Source organism: Dermochelys coriacea, chromosome 4 (assembly GCF_009764565.3).
Source record: "Dermochelys coriacea isolate rDerCor1 chromosome 4, rDerCor1.pri.v4, whole genome shotgun sequence".
NCBI classification, from domain to species: domain Eukaryota; kingdom Metazoa; phylum Chordata; order Testudines; family Dermochelyidae; genus Dermochelys; species Dermochelys coriacea.
Genome location: NC_050071.1, coordinates 109,241,563 through 109,248,144, shown reverse-complemented (window position 1 = coordinate 109,248,144; position 6,582 = coordinate 109,241,563). Strand labels below are relative to the sequence as shown.

The window sequence follows — 6,582 nt, the reverse complement described above, 5'->3', positions numbered from 1 at the left end:
TCCATATATAATTTCATCCTATTTACTTCAGACCATTTCTCCAGTTTGTCCAGATCGTTATTAATTTTAATCCTATCTTCCAAAGCACTTGCAACTCCTCCCAGCTTGGTATTGTCCTCAAACTTTATAAGCGTACTCTATACCATTATCTAAATCATTGATTATGTTTATCGTGTAAATCTCTCTAAGCATTTATATTGGCAACACAGTAGTGTAATGAAATTATCTGTCTAAAACTAGCAATTTATCTCTGAGGTCAGGAAGACCCCTTCCTGCTTCCCATCGCTGTGTTGCAGAGGGATATTTCCCCGCTGTGGCCAGGGCCCAGGCTGGAGCTAATTGGGGCTGACCTGAGCTTTGGAGGTGCAGGTATGTGCCACCCACCCGGCACTCTGGGGCTGGGGATGGGGGAAGCACGTTGCTCGCCCAACTCTCCAGAACTCTGGGGCTGGGGGAGAAGAGCCATGTTCCCTGCCCACCCACCTGGTGCTCTGAGGCTGTGGGGGGGCTGTGCCACCAGCCTGGGACTCGGGGTGCTCAGACAGCCGGGGAAGAGAGGAGGCTAGCAGCTGCATGAGGGGGGCTCTGCGTTCCGGTGAGGGGGGCAGGGCCCGGGGTTCACCCACCACCCATGGTTACAATCCAGGTTCACTCTGATTTCTTGATTGAAAAACGTCAGTTTGGGTTTTATACTACATTTTTTTTATTGATACATAGGTTTAATTATATCAGATATTCACACAAATTTTGTTTTGTAGCAGCCTAAGGTTCAAAGTTGAGTGCTAGACTGAATTTAAGGTGGTTTTTTTTTTAAAGTTTATAAAGCAGTCAAATACCTTGTTCTGAATGCTCAAACCTTAAAAGGAGAGGGTTATCAAAAAGTAATTTTCCTAGTACAGTGTTTATCTCTCACTCAAATTCCTTTACATATGTGAACACAGGGAGAATATTATCCTGGGACAGGAAGAAAAAATAGGTTGATAAACAACTAAGCTCTGGTCTACACTATGGGGTTAGACTGAATTTAGCCACGTTAGGTAGATTTTTAAAATGAATGCCAATGAAACCAACCCCATTCCATCGACCTAAAGGGCTCTGAAAATTGACTTCTGTACTCCTCCCTGGCGAGAAGAATAGCACTAAAATCGACCTTGCTGGGTCAAATTTGGGGTAGAGCAGATGCAATTCTATGGCATTGGCCTTCAGGAACTATCCCAGAGTGCTCTAATGTGACCGCTCTGGACAGCACTTTGAACTCTGCTGCACTAGCCAGGTACATAGGAAAATCCCCAGGAAATTTTGAACTTCCTTTCCTGTTTGGTCAGCGTGGTGAGCTCGGCAGCACATGTGACTATGCAGTCCCCCCAGAATCGCAAACGAGCTCCAACATGGACCAAAAGGGAGACATTGGATCTGATTGCTGTATGGGGAGATGAATCTGTGCAGGCTGAACTCTGATCAAAAAGAAGAAATGCAAATATATATGCCAAAATCGCACAGGGCATGGTGGAGAGAGGCTACAACAGGGACACACAGCAGTGCAGCATGAAAGTTAAGGAGCTAAGGCAAGCCTACCAAAAGAAAAAGGAGGCAAACGGTCACTCCAGGTCAGAGCCCCATACGTGCTACTTCTACGATCAGCTGCATGGCATTCTAGGGGAGGACCCTACCACTACCCCACCACTGTCCATGGACAACTGCAAGGGGGGAGTCTCACGCAACGGGGAGGAGGATATTGTGGATGAGGAACAGGAGGAGGAGGAGGAGGAGAATGCGCAGCAGGTGAGCGGTGAATCCATTCTTCCTGGCGGCCAGGACCTTTTCATCACCCTGGGGCCAATACCTCCCAAGGCAGGATCCCCAACTCTGAAGCTGGAAAAGGCAGCTCTGGTGAATGTACATTTGTAAGTACAGTACAGGGTTTAAAAGCAATAGTGTTTAATGTTTGATTTGCCCTGAAGAATTGGGATGCATTCGCGGCCAGTACAGCTACTAGAAAAGTCTGTTAACATGTCTGGGGATGGGGCAGGAATCCTCCAGGGACATCTCCATTAAGCTCTCCTGGAGGTACTCTGAAAGCCTTTGCAGAAGGTTTCTGGGGAGGGCTGCCTTATTTTGACCTCCACGGTAGGACACTTTACCATGGCAAGTCAGTAGCAAGTAGTCTGGAATCATTGCAGCACAAAGCATGGCAGCAAATGGTCCTGGGTTTTGGTTGCATTTAAGCAACATTTGGTCTTTATCTTTCTGTGTTAGCCTCAGGAGAATGATATCATTCATGGTCACCTGGTTGAAATAGGGGACTTTTTGTAAGGGAACAGTAAAAGGACCCCGTTCATGATGAGTTGTTTGTGCTTAGCTAAAAGGGACCATCCCAGAGAATAGCCCCACAGTCCGGGAAGGGGTGAAGGGATCATCCCAGAAAATAGCCATGTGGTGGGGTGAGGGGAGGTGTGTACTGCGAAAACCGCAGGCCCTCCTTTTAAATGCCAACCGGCATTGCTTGCTATGGGAAAGGATGGCGTTGCAGTTTGAAACCATTCCGACATGTTATGAAGGTGGAAGAAGCCAACCCCGAGTACCAAAAGGCTTACCATGGCTGCCTGGAAACCAAATTCTGTTGCCCAGCCATTTATGAAGTGTCACCATACTGGCAGGCGCTCAATATAAAAGGCAAAATGCGACCTTGTACCTAAAGCACATGCGCTGTGTGCTGTGAATTGCTTGATTCACTGTGAAAGAGTCTCCCTTTTGTTTTCAGAAATGTATCATCTTAAATTTTACTTTCCCTTTTTATCTCCTCCCAGGTGCAAATGTTTCTATGCTCCCCCTATCATCTCCGTCCCTGAGGTTATCACAGATTAGAAGGTGGGAAAAAAACACACTCACGATGACATGTTTTCCGAGCTTATGCATTCCTCCTGCACTGATAGGGCACAGCTTAATGCATGGAGGCATTCAGTGGCAGAAGCCAGGAAAGCATTAAGTGAGCGTGAAGAGCAGAGGCAGGAGGCGATGCTGAGGCTAATGGGGGAGAAAACAGACATGATGAAGCATCTGTTGGAGCTGCAGGAAAGCCAGCAAGAGCACAGACTCCCGCTCCATCCATTGTATAACCACCTGCCCTCCTCCCCAGGTTCCATATCCTTCTCACCCAGACGCCCAAGAACACGGGGGGAGGCTCCGGGCACCCAGCCACTCCACTCCAGAGGATGGCCCAAGCAACAGAAGGCTGTCATTCCAACAGCTTTGATTTGTACTGTGGCTGCAATAAGCAATGTGGCCTTGTCCTTCCCTCCTCCCGCACCCCACCCCACCTGGGCTACCTTGTCGGTTATCTCACTTTTTTAAATATTAATAAAGAAAGAATGCATGGTTTCAAAACAATAGTGACTTTATTTCCTTTGCCAGCTGTGATCAAATGGGGGAGGCTGGTTGGCTTACAGGGAATTAAAATCAATAAAGGGGGCGGGTTTGCAGCAAGGAGAAACACACACAATTGTCACACCAAAGCCTGGCCAGTCATGAAACTAGTTTTCAAAGCCTCTCTGATGCGCAGCTTGCCTAACTATGCTCTTCTAATCACCCTGGTGTTTGGCTGCTCAAAATTGGTCAGCAGGAGATTTGCCTCAACCTCCCACCCCGCCATAAACGTATCCCCCTTACTCTCACAGAGATTATGGAGCACACAGCAAGCAGCAATAACAATGGGAATGTTGGTTTCACTGAGGTCTAACCTAGTCAGCAGACAGCACTAGCGAGCTTTTAAATGTCCAAAGGCACATTCTTCCACCATTCTGCACTTGCTCAGCCTATAGTTGAACTGCCTCTTACTACTGTCCAGGCTGCCTGTGTATGGCTTCATGAGCCATGGGAGTAAGGGGTAGGCTGGGTCCCCAAGGATAACTATTGGCATTTCAACATCCCAACATTTCAACATTTATGTACTGTGAACCAAGGAACCTATAGTAATGGCTTTATAAAGTATGTATAATTCCTGTATGGACACATGTATTTAAAAAACATTTTGTTATTACCTTTTGAGTTTTTGGCTAGCTGTTCTTCAAACTCCTTTTTGGCTTTTCTTATTACATTTTTACACTTAATTTGGCAGTGTTTATGCTCCTTTATATTTACCTCACTAGGATTTGACTTCCACTTTTTAAAAGATGCCTTTTTATCTCTCACTGCTTCTTTTACATGGTTGTTAATCCACGGTGGCTCTTTTTTAGTTCTTTTACTGTGTTTTTTAATTTTGGGTGTATATTTAAGTTGAGCCTCTATTATAGTGTCTTTGAAAAGTGTCTATGCAGCTTGCAGAGATTTCACTCTAGTCACAGTGCCTTTTAATTTCTGTTTAACTAACCTCTTCGTTTTTACGTAGTTCCCCTTTCTGAAATTAAATGCCACAGTGTTGGGCTGTTGTGGTGTTCTTCCCACCACAGGCATGTTAAATGTTACTATATTATGGTCACTATTTCCAAGCAGTCCTGTTATAGTTACCTCTTGTACCAGATCCTGCGCTCCACTCAGGACTAAATCGAGAGTTGCCTCTGGATTCAAATGTGCAAGAATTAGTACTTTTCTGCTAAAGTTTTTCAGTCAGATTATACAAGGATTCTTTCTCATTTCATAGAAGATTAGGGTTGGAAGAGACCTCAGGAGGTCATCTAGTCCAATCCCCAAAATTTCACTATTCCCATACTGGGAGTTGAACCCGGGCCATCTAGGTGAAAACCAGGAATCCTAACCACTAGACCATATGGGAGCTGATATTTGAGAAGTTATATAGTTACAGAAGTATATACAATGTAAATGTTTGCTATTACATTGTTTTCACTTATCTGTGTCCTGTTATAATGTATGTAACATTCAGTGGTGCAAGTACAGTGGTACAGTCCGATACGCCATACCAGTAAGATATTTATAGCTGATACAGCATACGGGAAAGACAAAGGAGAAGCCTACCCCTAGCCCCACTGTGACACTCTGTATCTCAGGGGAACACCCTGCATCCCCATGTTCATCCTTCTGATATGGTTATGTTGGATTAGATTGATAACTGGTATATTTCTGATATGGGCAATGTAAGAAAGAGTGACTCCACAGCAGAACCCCAGAATTTGGCCTGACCATTAGAAAGAAATATGTTTCTCAACCACCCTGCTGAGTCTGTGTTGATTGAAATTGCCAGTCAGTTTTACACGATCAGTGTTAATTGTAGAAGCACATCCAGAGACAGAGATTGTTCTAAAAGTAACAAGATAACAGCTGTCCTTTATGGCTGGTACAACTTTGTTTTCCTGAACTCTGGAATAAGATGTGTGAACCCCTCACTCTTGCATGCTTATCTTGTTCGTTTCCTTTTAGCTATAATAAGTGGGATGAATAGACTTATTGAAGTCTGCCATGTCCCACTGATTTTGGAATGGTTATATTAAAGGATGGGTAGATGATAAAATGCAGATGTGACAGGATATACGTTGGAGTGAGTGTGATTGTATGTATGTATGTATGATTGAATGAGGAATGAAAGATTAAAGGTTGAGGTGCCAGCCTTAAAATAAGATCATCTGGCTAAAGAAAGCAGCGGACGAGATAGCCTGATAACCCTGAGGGCATACTTGCCCCAAGGACAAGAGGGCGGAAGAACCGAAGAACAAGATAACAATATACTGTCATTTTGTCACTGCTGTGTCATCTGCATGATTGACTATCACCTCAAACATGAGAACAGCGATTATCACTTCAAACATGAAAACAGCATGATGAAGCAAACACTATAAACTGGTATGAGAATAAATCCCTATAAGACCTGGAAGACTGAGGACTTTGGGTCTGATTCTGCAAACCCCCAGGAGCATTGGATGCACATCTGACAAGGCCCTGCTCCACCCTCATGTCCAGGCCACCTGGCCAGTGACTTGGCACGAGCAACTGGTAACTATAACAACTTTGCAGAACTTGTGTGTATGTGTGTGAGTGAACGAGATGTTATAGCTATAACTGATTGCTTACTCTGATTCTTTCTGTATTCACAATAAATGTGGCATGTTGCCTTATCCCCTTTAATAAGATCCTGCTAGTTTTTATTTTATTGGTATAACCATCCTGTGGTATCCAATGCACAGTTTGTCATGCCGGGTGTCTTCGGAAGGCTCCCGCTCAAAAGCAACTTGGCCTGCTGCAGCTCTCTCCAGCCTCACTGCACTGAAATCTGCAAAATGAGGGCAAACTCTTGTGTCCCGGGCTATTTTTTGCTGTCTAGAGGGGAAAGCTGCCTTGGTTTTTAAACGGATACAGTGCATCTGGGACAAACTTCTGCGTGGAGGCTCCTGTTGCGGTTTGAGCGGCTTACTTCTGTTCCACTTCTGCTTGCTCCCAGCTGACTCAAACCCACTTACACCGACGGCGGAGCGTCCACACAGGCGGCTGCAGCAGTTGCCTACCCCGGTTTACATTCCCCCCTCAGGCCGGTATCCCAAGCCCCCCCCCCCCCGAGACCAGGGCCTTTCTATGGCCCGAGCGGCAGCGGAGGGGGGCCCGCCCCAGGGCTATGGCCATCCACCCGCTCGGGAGGGC

The 6,582-nt window shown here is 45.6% G+C and overlaps 1 non-coding gene across 1 annotated transcript; it reads right to left on the bottom strand.

Annotated features, from left to right (window-relative positions):
- Positions 1–4,696: 4,696 nt before the first annotated feature.
- On the bottom strand, positions 4,697–4,768 carry TRNAE-UUC. The gene has a single exon. It is a non-coding gene; the product is annotated as a tRNA-Glu (tRNA).
- Positions 4,769–6,582: the final 1,814 nt, after the last annotated feature.